The sequence below is a fragment of the Dendrobates tinctorius genome, unplaced genomic scaffold, assembly GCF_039654945.1.
Source record: "Dendrobates tinctorius isolate UK_male_01 unplaced genomic scaffold, ASM3965494v1 ptg000097l, whole genome shotgun sequence".
Classification (NCBI taxonomy): Eukaryota; Metazoa; Chordata; class Amphibia; order Anura; family Dendrobatidae; genus Dendrobates; species Dendrobates tinctorius.
The window spans coordinates 27,200,928-27,220,361 of record NW_027361765.1 but is presented as its reverse complement, the minus strand read 5'-3'; the positions used below and the strand labels follow the sequence as shown (position 1 = coordinate 27,220,361).

At 44.7% G+C, this 19,434-nt stretch overlaps 1 protein-coding gene across 3 annotated transcripts in view; it reads left to right on the top strand.

Annotated features, from left to right (window-relative positions):
- Nucleotides 1–3,699: 3,699 nt before the first annotated feature.
- Nucleotides 3,700–19,434, top strand: part of CGNL1 (cingulin like 1) — a 160,390-nt gene continuing 144,655 nt past the window's right edge. For 2 of the 3 annotated variants that reach the window (XM_073586984.1, XM_073586981.1), the window contains exon 1: nt 3,700–3,849. The gene's annotated coding sequence lies outside the window, so the exon portion shown is untranslated. Of the gene's footprint in view, nt 3,850–13,576; nt 13,727–19,434 lie in introns of all 3 variants that reach the window. The other variant, XM_073586982.1, reaches the window with a different exon arrangement.

Sequence of the window (19,434 nt, the reverse complement as noted above, 5' to 3'; positions counted from 1 at the left end):
GTACCTTACTGACCGTACCAACGTCCTCCAAGATTCCTGTGTTTCTTTTAATTATTGGGTCTCAAAGCTGGATACGTGGCATGAACTGGCTCTCTATGCCTTGGCGGTCCTGGCCTGTCCTGCCGCTTGTGTTTTGTCATAGTGCGTTTTTAGTGCGCCTGGTGGTATTTTAACTGATAAGCGCATTTGCCTGTCAACTGATAATGCAGACAGGCTGACTCTTATAAAAATGAACAAGGGCTGGATTGGGCCAGACTTCTCTACACCAGGGTTCCCCAACTCCAGTCCTCAAGGCCCACCAACAGGTCATGTTTTCAGGATTTCCCTTGTATTGTAGAGGTCCGGGTGGCAGGCTGGGGCGGAGGGTAGCGTGCCGTGGTATTTAGGTGGTGTGGCTGGTAGGCGGCGGAGGTGTGCTGTACTCACAGGAATGGGGGGTGACCAGCTTCTTGACGTCGACAGGCACGAGACAGAGGCAGGAATTGTATTCAACAGGTTTGCTTTTATTGGCTGCCCTCACGACGACCAGAACAAAACACGACAGATGTTTCACACTGTCATCCTCCTGCAGACAGGCCCGGGTACCTTCACTTGTACACTTTCTCTGTCAGGCGTACTTCGTGGCTCTATCCACCATGGCTGCCCTAGGCCAATCCACCACAGCGTTTCACCTTACAAAGTCCACCAATAATTCAGGTCCTCACAGGCCGTCTCTGCCTGTGACCAATGTCCTATAGGGTCACCCCCGTGACCGTTTCCACTGTCCAAAGTCTCTGAGGGGTCTGCTTTGTGTGACAGACTCTCCTAACCTGTGAGATCCCCTGGCTGACTGAAGCTTACCTCAGTATTTATTCAGACAGACCAGGTAGCCCCACCCTCTGTCACCTGACAGTCACCTCTGCCCAATCAGTCACCTTGACCTCTGGCAGTCATGTAACACTCAAATGACAGTTACATAATCACTGCCATCGGCGCTCTCCAGTGACCTCTGATGGGCAGACTGCCACATGACACCTGCTGTCAAACTGTCTCCTATCACAGACAGAACCGTACCCAGCTCAAACTCCCCACAGTATTGTACAGGTGATGCAATTATCACCTGAGCAATACTAAGGAAATCCTGAAAACATGACCTGTTGGTGGGCCTTGAGGACTGGAGTTGGGGAACCCTGCTCTACACCACCGAATGATAACAGCGAAACATAACCTCCAATACAGTGTCTTTTTTTGGGAGGTATATTCCCATGCACCTCTTCACACCCACACATGGGTCTACGCTTCCTGATTTTGGCTATTTGCTGTTATCCCCCTCCTTCTCCTCAATATGTACCAAATGAATAATGTGAACTTTGTTTTCCTGTGGCCATCCAGTAAGGCTGGTTTCACATTAGCGCTTTTTAAGCGCACGCACGGCCGGGGGTAGCGCCGCCCCCGAGCCGGCTCTCTGCCCGACGTGCCCGCCCCTTGCTTGTAGCGCCGCCTCCTAGCGCACAGCGGCGCCTGCGATCGGCGCACCCTATCTTTAGCATAGGGTGCGCAGATCGTGCGCAGGCCGTGCGCTAGTTGCGCTTTGACCTGCGCTGCGCACTTTTGACGGTGCGCCGTGCGCGCCAAAATCAAACTTTTCGGATTTTGGCGCGCACTGCGCACCGTCAAAACTGCGCAGCGCAGGTCAAAGCGCAACTAGCGCACGGCCTGCGCACGATCTGCGCACCCTATGCTAAAGATAGGGTGCGCCGATCGCAGGCGCCGCTGTGCGCTAGGAGGCGGCGCTACAAGCAAGGGGCGGGCACGCCGGGCAGAGAGCCGGCTCGGGGGCGGAGCTACCCCCGGCCGTGCGTGCGCTTAAAAAGCGCTAATGTGAAACCAGCCTTAGTGAGGTTCAAAGACTTATTGGGGTGCGTGTAACTCTGGGGCAGGGCAGGCCTTGCATTCAATGCATAAGCAAACAGTATAGCAGTACCAAATGAATACTGGGAACTATAGTTGCATGTGGTCATCCATGATGTCTATTCAATGGGTTGTTAGGGTGCGTCCAAAATTTTGGGCAGCCCTGCCACTCACTGTATACACAATAACAGTATAAGGCCATGTGCACACGATGCAGATTTGCAGCGTTTCCGCAGCGGATTTTACCGCGCAGAAACGTTGCATATCCGCATTGTGATGTACAGTACCTTTAAAATGAATGGAAAAAAAAAACCGCTGTGCAGACGCTGCGGATTTTTCCGCGCAGTTTTCCTGCGGTACAAAATCCGTAGCATGTTACTTCTTTTGTGCGGTTTTCTATCTCCCCTGTCACCAAATCCGCAGGGGGAAACCCGCAATGGAAAACCGCACAAAAAAACGCATGAAAACCGCGTGAAAAATGGAAGAAATCCGCAGGAAAAATGCAGGTCATTTGACCTGCGGTTTTCTTCCATTCTGCACGGAAAAATCCGCAGGGCTCAAAACTCCGTCTGCACTCAGCCTAAGAGACCCAATGTTTAATAATGGGAACAACAAAGCATAGCTGGCTGATGGCTCTATAAGAATAGTGAGGGCTGACTGCTGGCCCTCTAAAAATGTCACTTTCAGAGTTCCTCCTTCATAAATGAAACAGGATGTGTCTGATGATGTGTCACACACCACATGGCCAAAGAACGTTGCACACTGTTAAACTTTCCCAGTGAATACATTTGTCTTGGTTGAAAGCAATGCTGAAGTTGAAAAACGCATCAAAAACGCTACATGTGAACATAGCCCAAGTGGTGGAGGAACATTTTTGTTTTGGGTCAATTATTTTGCCTTATATAAAAGTCATTACACTGGAAAGGATGTTCCATAACATATTTCCCAGGAAAATCCATTATGGTTTCGTTTTTGTATGTTTTTTGGTGCGCCTGTAAAAATGGCGTGACTCTAAAAACATTGTTCACAGCTGTGACCAATGCCCATGATGTTCCCATGTCATTTGAGAACCGTTTCCATCATTTTCGGACTTTTTTTGGGGGGGGGGTTGCGGTAAAAATATTCGGTTTTCCCATAGAGGTACATTGGGCTCGATGCTCGGGTCGAGAACCCGAGTATTCCAATTTTCTTGACCCGACCAACGAGCACCCGAGCATTTTAGAGCTCACTCATCACTAGTAGTCATCTGTAGGTCTGAAGAGTCCAGATATCCTGTCAGACACCTCTTTCATTTTTGCACCTGGAGGACAGCACATTTCTCTTATATCCGGTCTGCAGATGGCCGCCTCTGCTCCTCTCATCACAGAATCCCCCAAGACCACCACTCTGTTTCACTTCACATTTTTTCTTTCTCCATCCAAGACGACTCTGAGAGCTTACAATGTTGTTCCTTCTTGGGCCAAGTCTTATCTTGATGTAGTTGATCTTGGTTCTCCGGCATGAGAGCCCGGTACTGGTTCCTCCTGACCCTCCTGCTTCTCTGGGTCACGTTTCCATTCCTGTTTCTGCCCAGCAGGACTCTCACTCCTTTTGGGATCTGTTGATTTATGTGATAATTCTGTAATGTCTTTTATTGTTTGTACAAGTCCCCTCTGAAATGTAAAAGGCTGCGGAATATGTTGGCGCTATAGAAATAAAGATGCTATATATTTATAGCCTGCTCGGTGATGTGCACACAGCACTGCCACATGGGCTCACCCACCGGGCACTGCCATGACTCTGGGTGCAGAGCTGCTGCTGCACAGCAGGTGGCAGTGTGGCGTGTAGCCAGATTTCGGAGTCCCTCTCACAAAAGAAGGAAGGGGTGGTCACCTTGGTGAAGGGAGGGAGGCCGGAGAGCAGTGCAGAGCTTGGGACAAGTCTGGGATAACTTCACAGCAGAGGGACTGAGTGAGGAAGGTGAGTGAGCCACCATGTCCTTGGTGGCAGGACGCTGCTAGCACAGCTGTGCGCCCGGGAGGGAGTCTCACCTGTGCGGGCATACTGCAGGGCTGCACTCCTTGTGTGCTGGATCCCTGGCTGGGAGCTTACTGACCTGTCCGGTGGCTTACCTATCCCCAGAGCTGAGGGACTACGACCCCAGTCAGTGTGCCAGATGGGAGTTGTAGGTGAGGGACAGGTGATGCTAGTAGGTAAAACTTCTAGGAGGATAAATGATACCATTCTGGCCGATCGCCCACCATTGTAATGTTACAGATACAATGAGTCGTACCCAGTGTAAATGTGATTGAGTGTCACAAATCCTACTTTCCGCTGATGGCAGATCGGCGTGCGATCCCCTGCTGTCTACGATTTGGGGGGACGCACAATCATACAAGCCCCCTTCCATGCGTTACACGAGACGATAAGAAACGGGCGACTTCCTATGTCGGTGGTCGACGCTTGTTGCGTGTAAAAGTACCCATATGTTATGTTCACACACAGCAGATTTGCGCACTAGTCTCATCTGACATATGGAAGAAACCAGTGCCTGTGCCAATATTTCGTTCATGCACAGATTTTCACTCATCTGAACTACTCAATGTTTGAGTGCGATCAGTTTTTTTCGGCATTTGGACCAAAAAAATATGGTCGTGTGTGAACTTGGCCTCACGTTGCACTGAAATGAATGCAACAACGCGGTCTTGTGTGAACACATCCCTATTGCTTAAATCCCCAATCCTGAGCCACAGAAACGTTTCATTGGTCGTTTCTGCAGATTTGTTTTATGTAAAATAATAAATCATATATACAATAATGATTGTAATAAATACACCTTGGTAGTTATATAGTGAGTGCACTTTTTGTGTTGCTCTTGGGCCGGAAATATACCAATCCTCGGTTAGGTTGTGGACAGACTGACCCGTGTACGGCAGCGTAAAGGTGATTCTATGTCACGTGAGCTCTTTGGGAAATGTCATGAGATATTGTGATAAGGATTTTCTTTTATGGACATTATAGAATTGGATTTTACTATTGGGAGACAACTTTTGGTCTTTAATATAATTTTTTTCAAATTGAATTTAATTCAGAACTTGCAACAGTTGATTTTTATTTTTTTTATACAGGCTCCTTGTTTTGTTGCACATTCAACATTTAATATGGTCTGTGGTCATACATCTGTATAGAGGAGCTCCGAAAATGGCTACGTTCACACTGTCAGTATTTAGTCAGTATCACATAAGTATTTGTAAGCCAAAACCCAGAGCCGGCAACAAATACAGGAGTGGTGACGTTTCAACTATATTTTTTGTCTGATTGTTCCACTCCTGATTTTAGCTTACAAATACTGATGTGAAATACTGACCAAAGACTGACTAAATAGCTGAAAAAGCTCCCATCAGAATGAGCTCATTGATTGATTCAACAGAATCTTTCTATAGACAGTGCAACAAAGACGCTTTAGAAAGAAAAAAGGGTTAAATCGTCAATGATACCAATAGTAAATGATTTTTTTGTCCCAAATGCACGCATTTTAATTATAAAAAAAAAAAAGCCCCAAAACATTGACCTGGGCTTTGTGACCCTTTCGTTGGTCCGCTGCCGTGTCATCCTGGCCTTTCTGACGCTTTGATGGGTCCACTGCCACATTGTCCTGGCCTTTTTGATGATTTCGCTGGTCCACTGCTGAGTCATCCTGGTCTTTGACGCTTTCACGTGTCCACTCCCACATGGTCCTAGCCTTTCTGGTGCTTTTGCTGGTCCGCTACCGCGTCGTCCAGGCCTTTCTGATGCTTTCACGGGTCCAGTGCCATGATGTCCAGGCCTTTCTGACGCTTTGATGGGTCCACTGCCACATTGTCCAGGCCTTTCTGATGCTTTCACGGGTCCAGTGCCATGATGTCCAGGCCTTTCTGATGCTTTGATGGGTCCACTGCCACATTGTCCAGGCCTTTCTGATGCTTTCACGGGTCCAGTGCCATGATGTCCAGGCCTTTCTGATGCTTTGATGGGTCCACTGCCACATTGTCCAGGCCTTTCTGATGCTTTCATGGGTCCAGTGCCATGATGTCCTGGCCTTTTTGCCTCTTTCACGTGTCCACTGATGTTTGCGTACAGTAACTGTCTCCTTGACATTGAAATTTCCTGTAAAACACAATTGACCTTTTGAGATTTTCTTTTTCTGGCAGACGTCATAGAGCTTATGCTGGAAGATCATATATTTTACTGTCTGTACGTGCTCTTTGTAGGTTCTGTTTACACATCGGCATTGAAATGTGATGTATATTTCTTTGGCTATGTGCACACGTTGTGTAAATGGATGCAGAAATTTCTGCACTATTTCTGCATTTCTTGGCCGGAAAAACGCAGCTGCAAAAACCTGCTTTTTTGCAATGTTTTTGCCTGATTTGAGTGAAGTTGATGGTGAAAAACACAGGACAAAAACACACAGAGAATGGACATGCTGCAGATTAGCTTCTGCGCCAAATCTGCAAGTAAAAAATAAGCAACGGGTACATGACACTCATTCACTTTGCTGGCATCAGGTTGCTTCATATTTTGGTAACAAATCCACGCAGCAAAAACGAAAAAATGTCCACATTAGCACAAATCCTTTTTTATTACTTCATGGTGTTCTGATTGTTCCACTACAACACTCCATAAACCGCTTCCTGGCCTCCAGAGGGAGAGGAAACACATGGCGATGCTAACCTGGTTATTCTGATATTAGTTGTTTTATTGGCCTAAAAGGAAGGTTTATTGTCTGCGCTAGGTTCCTCAACAGGGGCAAGTCTTATCGAAGAACGTAAAGGGGAAAAGCAATGCCAGGTCTAGGTGGAGACGAGTCGGAAATCGTTCCTCGCACTCGGTGTGTTGCAAAATATGGCATAGTGGTTGTTCTGACGACACACGAGGCTTGAATTTTATAAAATGATCTCCTGTTGTAGGTATTTTGCCCTTGAAAGCTCTCGGTAGTAACGTACCACTACTCATTGCCAGGGTGGCATGTGATGGCTACGGCTCCATGCTCCTGATAGGCAAAATTTTAAAAAATCAAAATTAGTTTACATTTTAGAAGTGATTAAAGAGAACCTGTTAGCACGATCTTTCTAGAGTAAATACATGGCTGTAATACAGATTACATTGCCACCTTTGGTGAAGAAATCCGCTTTGTGGTTCTCCTTTCATCACCATTTGAAGTTTTTTGCTAATTAGATTTCGGTGCACAGGGGCCCCCCCCGCACTGTACACGTGAAGGGGGGGGGGGGGTCTTCTCCTCCCTGTCTGTAATTTTCTCCTTTTGCCTCCTCTGGGAATTGCTTACAAGTAAATAATGCAGAGCAGCCACCAGCCCACCCCAAAGAATACGGCGAGCCATCCCCCTTTAGCAAAGAGTATGGAAACTAGCAAAAAGGGGGCTTTAAATAGCAAAGCCCCTATCTCTAGATCCATATGGCTGATTACAATTAACAAAACAAAGCAGCCACTAGTCAGAGTGGGGGAATGGTGGCGCTCTGCTCCGTACACAATCTACTTCTAGCTAGTAACAGAATAGGTGTATATTCGCTCGGGGCCCTGGATGTGCTGTATATGCCCCTCTGACATCTGTTCTTGCTCGCTAAATTTCTGTTTAAAATTAATATAAATTTGAGGGTATTGTTAACTGATCTAAAGGAAGACTCCAGTCAGAAAATAGGTTTCCCATTGTACAGTAATTATTCATTATGAGTAATTATCTGCTGCACTGTTTGGTAAACAGAGACACAAGTATTTAGCGATGGTCCCATTCCGCTGGGCACAATGCCAAGTCTGACCAATTACATTCATGCACATCCAGTAATTCCATTCCCAAACTCTGCTGATTCTTTTTTTTTTTCTTCAGTAGATTAGTTCCATTTTTTTTTTACTTTTTTAAAAATATAACAGGTAAATGCTCCTGATAGGCAGCGCTGGGGTCCTGAGGTCAAATCCCACCAAGGTCAACATCTGCAAGGTGTTTGTATGTTCTCCCCGTGTTTGCGTGGGTTTCCTACGGGTTCTCCGATTTCCTCCCACACTCCAAACACATACTGATAGGGATTCTAGATTGTGAGCCCCATCGGAGACAGTGCCAATAATGTCTGTAAAGCGCTCAACTATTCCAGCACTGAAATTAACTTTTTAGACACCATCATTAAGCTAAAAAACAATGAAATAGAGACATCCCTGTATCAGAAGCCAATCGATCGTCCAACATACCTTAAATGGGACAGTTTCCATCCAAAACACATAAAGAACTCTATTATCTACAGCCAAGCCATCAGATACAATCGTATATCTTCCAACCCCATGGATAGAGATGAACACCTTGGTCGCCTCAGAAAAACCTTTTTGAATCGGGGCTTCCATCCAAGAACAATTGAAAACCAAATTACAAGGGCCACCAGAGTATCAAGGAATCACCTGCTACATTACAAAGCTAAAGAAGAGAATAACCAGGTGCCTCTAGTGGTCACCTACAATCCAAATCTGGAGGTGCTAAGGGGAGCTGCACGGAAATTACAACGTTTACTACAAAAAGATGCCCGATTACAATCCATATTTCCAGACCCCCACTGCTGTGTTTTAGGCAGCCCCCAAATTTAAGAAGCATCATTGTCAGAAGCTCCCTGTCCTCTCCAATAGCTGTAGGAACCTTTCCTTGCAACCAGAAAAAAATGTAAAACCTGTCCATTTATAATGACCACGGACAAGAGAAAGATCCCCAATTCACATCAGGACTACAAGATCCCAGGTACGTTCAGCTGCATCACATCTAATGTGGTGTACTTAATAATTTGTACTAAATGTCCTACTGGGGGTCTGTATGTGGGGGAGACCGGGCAAAAACTGAGAACAAGGATGAATTCTCATCGCCACACAATAAGAGAAAAAAGAATGGATCTACTTGTGGCAAAACATTTTTGTATGCCTGATCACAGCACCATGGACATGAAATTACTGGTATTGAAAAGTAACTTCCAGTCTCAGAGAGAGAGAAGAATCTCTGAGTACCAATTTATGAAAACTTTCGACACATTCAGTGCAGGTATTAATGCCCCTCAGACCTTCTGGGGTCATCACAACACAGAACCAGACCAGCAATCAGAGGGCAATAAAACCTTCACACTGCTTATCTATGAACTGCTCCAATATTTATGCTTATCTCTCTCCCACAATGACTATTCCACATCACTTGTCTTATCTATTGAGTTATTTATGTGTTGTCTTGTGTATAAATATGTTATTCTTCAGATGTTGTATTAAGGGCCCGTTACACAGATCGCTGATTTTGTAACACATCAGCGATCTCTCCAGCGAGATCGCTGTGTGTGACATCCAGCAGCAATCGGCCCCCCCGCGGGGTATCGCTGATCGTGCTGGATCGTCCTGGGCCATTTTTCCATCGCTGGTCTCCTGCTGGCCAGCGCGCATCGCTGCGTGTGGCAGCGGGAGCCAGCGATGAGCGACGCTGCACGCTGGTTACCAATGTAAACATCGGGTTTCTAAGGACTGCAGGGCCCTTAGAAACCCGCTGTTTACCCTAGATACCAGCGTGCACTGCAGGCAGGGCGGGAGGTGGAGGCAGAGCGGCGCACAGACTGGATTAGCTCTGCTATCTGCTACTCCAGTCTGTCAGACCAGAGTAGCAGATAGCAGAGCTACGCCGGTCTGTCTGCGCCGCTCTACCTCCACCTCCCGCCCTGCCTGCAGTGCACGCTGGTATCTAGGGTAAACATTGGGTTTCTAAGGGCCCCGCAGCCCTTAGAAACCCGATGTTTACGTTGGTAACCAGCGTGCTCGCTGGTCCTGATCGCTGGAGGGGCTGTCTATGTGACAGCTCACCAGCGATCAGCTAACAATGTCCTAGCGATCCCATCCACGTCGGATCGTTGGTGGGATCGCTAGGACATCGTTATGTGTAAAGGTACCCTTAGTCTAGCCTGATGAAGAGACCTGCATAGTCTCAAAAGCTTGCAATGTGTTACAGTTAGCCATTAAAAGGTATCAACCACTGAGGACTCTCAATTCTAAATATTCTTGTAAAGCGCTGTGGAATTAATGTCGCTATACAAATGAATAAAATATCTAAAAACATATGTTTATGGAAGGACCAAAGGTTTGTACTTTTTTTACATAAGTCCCACCAAATGTCTTCTGCAGTATGTGCCACGCATCTCAAGAGAAAACTTTGCTGTGTTTTTTTGCTTATCTGTTGTTACCATTTGTGTTTTTTTTTTTTTTTTTTTTCTTTTTTGTAAGAACCTTTTTATTTTTAGGGTAAGGACCCGCCCCACACACTGAATATCACAGTAGGTCATTAGCATCCCTGATACAGTTTGTGGGATAGTAAGCCATCACCAGCGCAGTACATGGAAAGCTGTCATTAGCTAAAGTCCCAATTAAATGCGAAACCGATCAGCAGTCTGAAGAGATTTTCCCCTTATTATTGCTGTGTCTGTGCTACAAATATGCAGCTCTATAGCTGAAGTGGCATCCTTAGACAATACCCATTTTAAACAGGGTTGGGGATGGTACTGAGCTTCCCAATAACATTCTTTGCATTCCTGAACCTTGGGCACCTTCCGAATTCCCCCCTCTTGTGTCATGAATGAGTTTATTCCTGAGGAAGAGGATGGATGTAATTATTAGTATATGGAAAAAAATGCATCATGTAATACAGAATATTTCAGTTGTATTACTTAGAGCAGTTTAGTTATGCTCGGATATGAAAGAACAAGCCGGTTTTCCTCTGCTTCACATCATTCAGTTCTAAACATACTAAATGATAACTTTTGAAATAAGTTAAACCTTTTTCTCTGACACTGTAATAGTTCACATACAAAGGTATTAAACAAGTTGTCCACTACTTGGGCAACTCCTCATACACCACGCTTGGCCCTTATAAAGTAATAAAGCCTATACTCGCCACCCGTGCCGGCGCAGTTCCTGCGGTGTCGGCACTCTCTCTTACCCTGGGCTCCCATACGGTTGTTGTGACTCGTGGCTCCGCTCCATCAGCGCTGGGGTCACTGTCCCCACCTTTGGACAATTTGGACCTGAAGAGGAAGTCAGAAAGCAGCTCATCTCTGACTTCCTCTTCATATTCAATTTATCCAAAGATGGGGACAGTGACGATTGATTTGAATAGGAGGCGGATGTGTAGTACCCTGTCGCCGCCACTATCGGAAGATGGATCATCTCCACGGTCCAGCAGTTTCGGACTGTGGCTGCTGCTGATACAGAACGGCTGATCGGCGGGGCTGCCGGGTCTTGGACCCTGACCGATCAGACTTTGATGTCCTATCCTTAGGATAGTTCATTAATGAAAAAGTAGTGGGCAACCTCTTTAACCATGAGTGAACCCACCAGTGTGCCCTTGGGAGTGTGGAAGGAAAAACTACGCATAGGAACAATATACTCCATGCAGATGTTGCTCTTGTCAGCCCTGCAAGCCAGAATTGCTACGCATAGGACTTTTTTTTGCATTGATCCTTATTTTTATACAGTAAAAAATGTTTGGAACAGAAAACTGTGACGCTGATCTAGCCAATAATACATGGATACAATATTTAAAATCCTGGAGCCAATTACACAATTTCAGGAGTCAGCTTCTATTTTTTTTCTTCACCATAATGTAATGGCTCAGTAGTAAAAGCTACATTGACAGAAGCATGCTATGAATTATCGTGGCATCTGTTGCAGTCAGTAAAATTAAGTGAACCTATAATTAAGACTTCCAACATAGATTACACGTCAGTATAAATACATCTGTGGGCCCCTTGGCCTCTTTCTGCAGGGCTAGGTAAGCCAAGTATGCGCTGCAGATGTCCTCAGTTTTGCAGTCTGGATCCCAGGGCATGTTTCCTTCAGGATCACACCTTACTGATCTGAATATTTGTACAATCATTTTCTCAGTGGGATCCTTTAGTCTATACTTGCTGGGGGACTTATTGGGGCTTGGTCAGGCTTCCCAGTTCAAAGTCAGAGTCATTGTTCCCTGTCAGTGAATTTACACACACAGACCTTCATTCATTGGGAAGAAAAGAGGCCAGGACCCCCAGAACCTTTAATAAATCAGTTTCCTCTCTTTCCCTGACTATGAAATGTGTTTGCAGCTTCTTAGGCAGTGAGCGGATTTGGCCCTGCGGATCCGCAGCTGTTTCTGCTGCGGTGTACAGTACCATTATTCCCTATGGAAAATTGAAAACCGCTGTGCAGACGCTGCAGAATTTTCCGCGCAGATTTTGCTGCGGTTTCAAATCCGCAGAAAGAATTGACATGCAATTCTTTCTGCGGATTCCGCAGCGGTTTACCATCTCCTCCATTGTGGAGATGATAAACCGCAGGGCAAAACTGCAGCCTAATCTGCAGATAAACCACAGGTCTTTTGACCTGCGGATTTACCTGCGGAGTTTGCAAAATCCGCGCGGATCAATCGGCAGCAGATTCCGCAGCGTGTGCACACAGCCTTAGCAAGACACTCAGGTCATTGTGGAGAATATACTAATGCATAGTTATCAGCATGATATGGTAGAAGGTCAAATCTGGCATCTACTTTGATTAGAGGGGCTAGCATGACCCCTGGGTGCAGTATTCATTAATGATCTTTCTCCTGACAACTTATTCCTATTCATTGAAGGGAATTTATCACCAGATTTTTTTGCTATCAAAACTGAGAGCAGCAATGATGTAGGAGCGTAGACTTTGATTCCAGCGATCTGTCACTTGCTGGGCTGCTGGCAGCAGTTTTGATAACCTCACTGCTTTCTCTGCTGCAGATCTGGCAGTTCTTTGAATGCTGAGCTCTGTATAATCCCACCCACACCACTGATTGACAGCTTTCTGGGTACACTGTTTAGAGGCAGAAAGCTGCCAATCAGTGGTGGGGTGTGATTATACAGAGCTCATGAATATGGAGCACCACATGGCAGCAGGTTTACTAGTCCTCTAGTGATTAAATCAATTCAAACAGGATATTTTCAATTCTACAGCAAGCAGCCCAGTAAGTGACACACTGCTGGAATCAAGATATGTTTCTACATCTTGCTGCTCTCTGATTAGCAAAAACCTGGTGACAGATTCTCTTTAAGGTTCCTGATTTAAGATGTCTAAATTATACTGTATTTGTTTTCCTATGGTTGTGTATGCAAATGTGATGAGGTGTGACAGGTCTTTCTATGATTATGTGAAGTCTCCATCCAGTGTTACGTGTATGATTTTTTTATTTTTAATTGTCTCCTCTGACTTCATATGGAACAGTTGCTGCTAAATCTGTTTAATACAGTGCTGTAAGAAGGCACCATTCTGCATGTAAAGCCGTACAGGTGTTGTGCATCTTATCTACAGTGTCCATGGGGTCTTAATATATGTTTAGACTTTGGGGGGATTCATTAAGACTTGCCTGGTGCATGCCAGTTTTAAAGTGGTTCCCCGAGAATTAGATAAAATGGGGTCTCTGATGTAAATCAAACTGCAGCCCATCCTAGTCATTCGTCAGTACGAGAAGCAAACTGAAGATATACAGCTCCCTGAGACCTGCGTCTCAACTGACAGGAGCTGTATTACACATACCTCAGTCAGCAGCTGGGAGCATGGCTATCAAATATGATAAAATATCTCTTCTTCAGTGACCACAAAGGGGGTTATCTCGAGCTTCATCGTTCTCAATGTTTTTGTTTTCCAGTTGGGTGCAGTCAGTCTCTGTGCACTGTGATAAGGCTGTGAGACTGACAGCAGAGGAGGAGGATGAAGTTGGAGATCTCCTCGCCTAGCACAATGTGGGTAATACATAATTCTTCACACATTACAGCTGTGCTCCCGGCCATGGATTGAGGTATGTGTGATATTGCTCCTGCCAGTTGAGTCTCAGGAGCTGTATGTCTTCAGTGTACATCTCGTACTAACACGTGACTAGGATGGGCTGCAGTTTGAATTATATTAGGGATGCCATTTAATCTCATTATTGCAGAACCCCTTTAATGAAGCGCTCCCTGGAGTACACAGACTAGATTTATTAAGCAGCGTACACCACTTAATGAATCCTACTCATCTGATGCCCAGCATGCCCTGTCGCCGTTGTCTGGTGTACATTTCTGGAGTACTACTATAGTGGTATAACTTCTGATGAATTTGATGGGTGGGTGGGATCGCTCCATGCCCACGTCCTCCCATACTTACACCTATGTTAGTGTAGCTTGCTAAGACTGGTATATACGTGCCAAAAGTTGCAATATTTTTGCGCAACTGCCGAGTTGTGCAAAAATATTGTGACATATTAAGGTGTTTATGCCATATTTCTAAGCACCTTGAGGTATCAGCTGCTTCACATTTGTCTCTGTTGCGTTTTCCTTTTAGAAATAAAAAGGAAATATAAATATAAAAGCTCAAAACTGTATGATGGAGCTTTAATAGGTCACCTGTAGAAGTGAATGAGGCCTTTACTGAATATCTGGTTGCTTACTGATGTTTTCGGGAATAATCCCACGAGCAATCATAGCATTCTCAATGCGTCTGTGATTTAGGGTGCCTGCAGAAGAGCGTATGAAAAATCGTCCGAGTTTAATCCAGAAAGCTGATGATGTTTTTTTCTATTTTTTTTCATCTATATGACATCTGTGTTCCATCCGTTTTCATACAACTTCATTAAAACACGTAATCACATACAGTTTCTTAGGTTTATAATAGAAATCTAGCCATAAAAATCAGATGCCATTGTGATAGTCTGTGTGGGGAACCTATTTTTATTTATTTTTCCTCGCACCCATAGACTTGAATGCGTGAGTCTTGAACGAGACTCAGATGAAAGTATTGCATGCTGTTTTTTTTTTTTCTCGGGACCTAGAAAAAAAATCATCTGAACAGCACCATTAAATAATATGGTTCAGTGCTGTCCGATTGATTCGCTCATCTGCATGAGCTCCCATACATACATCTACTGTCCGGGCAGTGGGATACGCAGTCCCATGCAAATGTGTAGTGTAGGTAGAAATCTTACTCCTTGAGCCACTGTCCACTGTCTGAACCATGAGAATGAGGCCGGTCCTCTCCTGCATGGCACTTTGTGCCTTGAATGACTTTGACATTGTTTGTCACCTGTGGAGAATGTGCAGCTTTTTGTGAACTTTGCCAACAGTATATGAATGTAGAGGAACTCACTATTTACATTCCCATTTGGCTCTGAAATGAGTAATTCCTCCTGTACTGAACAGATTAATTGTCTTCTGTGGTTTCGGTGAGCAGAATTAAAACTAGAACAAGTTTTACAACTGTTGCCAATCGGGAACAGGAAGCAGATTGCTCATATCCCAGCCTTCCTCATCCTCCTCATTTGGGCAGGAAAGTCTATGACCTCAGCCTGAAGTCTGAGACACCGTGCACACTGGTGAACCATGCAGCAATTTCACCATTCTATCTTTGGTCCTGAAGAGAAAACAAAGGCTCTGATTCATTAGGACTGGTGTTTTGTAAACCATTGTGCACTGGAGTGAGAGACACCCATTTCATTATGCTGCTATAAAGGGCTAAGCAAGTCTTAGGGTATTTGCACACATTGCGGATTTTGCTGCGCATCCGCAGCGGATTTGGCCCTGCGGATCTGTAGCCGTTTTCCATGCGGTTTACAGTACATGTAAACCTATGGACAACTTAATCCGCTGTGCACATGCTGCGGAAAATTCAGCGCAGATTTCCTGCAGCATGTCAATTGTTTTTGCGGATCTGCAGCTGCGGTTTCCATTCTGAAACATACATCAATCCCTTAAGGGTATGTGCACACGTTGCGGATTAGGCTACAGAATTTTCTGCAGAGAATTTGCATCTCTTGGCAGAAAACGCAGAGTAAAACGCTTGCGTGTTCCCTGGAGAATTGATGCGGATTCCTTGCGGTTTTTCTGCGGATTCTATTGCGTTTTTGCTGGGCGGATTTGGTTTGTGAACTTTTTACCTTGTGGCTTTGGGAGAGAGAGAGAGAAAAAACAGCAGCTGCGGATCCGCAAAAAGATTTGACATGTTGCGGAAAATAAAGCCCTGCGATTCCGCGCAGAATTTTCCGCAGCATGTGCACAGCGTTTTTGCATTTCCCATTCATTAACATTGTGTTCACTCTGCACAGCGGCTTTGAGGCAATTCCGCACATCCAAAAACGCTGCGGAAACGCATCAAACTCCAACGTGTGCACATACCCTTAAAGTACTGCAGCTTGCTGAATCATAACTGTGGGCAATGTGCACACCATTAGGATTTGGCTCCAGAAGTATTCATGTGACTAAGAGTATGCAACTTGGAAGAAATGTTTTCTGTAAAAATAATTGGGTTCTGCGATACAAAACAACAAAACGCCGTTCACAAGTTTTCTGATCCATTTGCTGTGGTGTGCAGCTCATACTTCAGTTGTCAGATATTCACTTTGTAACATAGATCTGAATTATCACATCATCTTGGTGCTTGGCAAGGCTGGAAACTGAACACACAAGTGCTGAAGGGCAATGCAAAGACTAAAGAACATTGGTTTGCAGAACAGGATACAATTATTTCCAGGGGACGTTTGTACTGGCCAAAGGAAGGTGTTAAAATCAGATAAAGTAAAAATGGAACATATGTTACCTGCGATGTAGAGATGCATATCTGGAATCAGATAAAATATTGCAGATTTTACTAGCAAGTTGCATCATTTCAGGACACAAATTTTACTTTTTTTTTTTTTTCTGGGACTAAAGGAACTTTCAGGTTAAGTTCATACTAGGCGTTTTTTCAACGTTTTTTTTTTTTCTGCAGCAAAACCTGATCTCTTGGCAGGCAAGAAGCTGCAGAAAAAAAGCAGTTTCTTGTATTTTTTGCTGCGTGTTTGCTGCGGTTTCGGCATGCAAGATTTGTCTCTTCTGCATGCGGATAAAGTTTAGTGTTGAAGAAAAAAAAAGTCCTATTCTATAGAATCAAGTGGTAGCACAAAAAGAGCCGGAAAACCTGATACCTGCGCTTCTGCTGCATTTTTTTCAGCGTTTTTTCACCACCCATACATTTCATTCGTTGAAAAATGCTGAAAGAAGTGAACGTGGTCCATTGTGCAAAAATGACATGCAAAGCACAAAATACTGGTGACAAGAAGAACAAGCTGTGTGCATAAAATTTCAGAAATTTCATAACTTTGTTGGTACTGTAAAACAGCTGAAAATTTGCATAAAAAAGCTGCAAAAACACTTAATGCCTTAGGACACTTTCACATTTCGTTTTGTGTCACCACTGGGGCATACGTCCGAAATCACCTGCAAAACAGGGTATGTACACATGCGCCAGTGGGGCCAGTAGATTGTAATGGTTACAGCAGAGCGAACAAGAGCTCTGCCGTGCACTTTTTTCCGGAGGGTACGCCTACAGGAGGCGGACACTCAAATGTAGTAGCCTTCATCAGAGCATACGCCTCCTAAAGGCGTACACTCCCCCAAAAAAAGTGCAAGGCAGAGCTCAAGTTCGCTCTGCCATCACCATTGCAGCCTGTTGGCCCTGTCGGACCCCGTTTTGTGGGGGATTTCAGACCTGGTGACACAGAATACAATGTGAAAGAACACTTATACATATTAAAAAGTTACCTCATTGTTTGTTTCTGACACCTCTTAGTTGGCTTGGCGGCCTATTCATCTTTGCCCTTGATCGTGATTACTTTTGGTTATTTCTTGAAATTTATGTTGAATGAATTGCAATCACATGTTTAAAGGGGTTATCTAGGACTATTTCTTTTTTTTACAACAGCCCTAAGAAGTAACAAGCAGGCCTGCCTGTTGTGCCAAGCACGATCTCTGCCCCCACAGAGTGGTCATTGACCGCTGCTGTTGGTGATGCAATGGCTTCCGCTGACGTCACATCTACAGAACAGCGACTTCTCATCCGCTCTGCTCTCTTGATGTGGTGTGACTACCGACGATGGGAAGTCACGCCCCATCAACAGAGCAACCTGGAAGAGGAAGAACTGCTCTGTTGACATGTAGGAGCTGAATCGCCTGCAGGACTGGTCTCCAACTGCTCTGAGCCGAAGCCACGTAGAACAGACCGGTAGATGCCTTTGATAGCAACCAGCCGGTTAATTTGTAGGCCCATAGTATAGCAAAAAAAAATAGCCCTGGAAAACCCCCGAGTTGAATTTACTTCTGCTTTAAAGGCATTGTCCACTACTAGATCACCCCTTTCTCAATGAATGTTTAGACACTATAAAATAAAAACATTTGTGCTTTCCTCCTGTGCTGTCGCCATTCCAGCGGTGTTGGTGGTCGCATTCTTGGGGCTCATGTGAGGTTGTTACGAAATGGGGGCCCTGACCCCAATCAGTGCTGGTGTCAATGTCCCCGCTTTTAGATGTATACGTAATTAATAGGAAATGAGAGCTGCGGCTGGCCACTCACTTCCTGTTAATTACTTATACACCTGAAGGTGGAGACAGTGACGCCAGCGCTGATTGGGCGCAGGGCTCATGTGATATATTGACTTCATGTGCGCTCCGGTAACACTAGTGCCGATACTGCTGAAATGGCGCCAGCATAAGGGGGGATCATAAAGTTTTTTTTTATTTTAATGGGGCCGAACATGGGGAATGAGAAGGGCTTGTCCTAGTAGTATTTTTAAAAAAACATACCTGTCATCAATCTGCGGACCTCATTCAGACGTCTGTGAATCGTGGATAGAACATGTACCAATTAAAGTCTATATATTCACCTGTTCTTGTTTGTTTGTGGATCAAATGTTATGAATACACCTCCATAAGACATTTAGACGTATTCTAATGTCTACCCAATATTGTTAGGTTATGCTGGACTATTATGAAAGTGCTAAAATATTAATCCTTGTTAGTTTTAATCACATGCAGCACATGACTCTCATTAGGACGCTGGGTAGTTTCTCTTGCTCTGACTTGTTTTGCTTAAAGATTGTGGTTTGTGGTCAATTACTGATGCTTGGCAAATCAATGCTTTACAGCAGTTCATTTATGTATTTACTAAAGCATTTACTGACATAACATCACAGCTCTAGGTAAATATATACAGTACTGAGAATAACACTGCATAGTAAGAACGGTGTTGGGGTATGTTCACATTGCACTTCAGCCTGTCAGTGGATCTGACGGACTTGTGTCTGAAGCCCTGGAAAACAAACGCTGATGGAGACATTGAATGGTAATGATAACTGAATCACTCTGCAGTCGGTTGGACGTTATGCAAAAGGGCACCAAAGTAGTCGACCACAATTTGGTGCTTGTTTCAAATAGGCGGATACTGTCGAATATGGTGTACAACAGTGAACAATCTGACACTCACTGCATCATTAAAGTCTATGACCCCATCCGAGTTCCTTTTTCACAGCTTCAACTATAAACCCTGACGAAGCCACTGACAATAGGTTAAAGTGCTATGAGCACAAAGCATTAATTGTTTAGGAGTGAACAAAACAGAAATCAATCCAAAACTTGGTGTGACCCACCTGTTACCTTCACATAAACATCAGTTCTTATGGGTATACTTGCACAGTTTTTGGAGGAACCTTGCAGGAAAGTTGTTC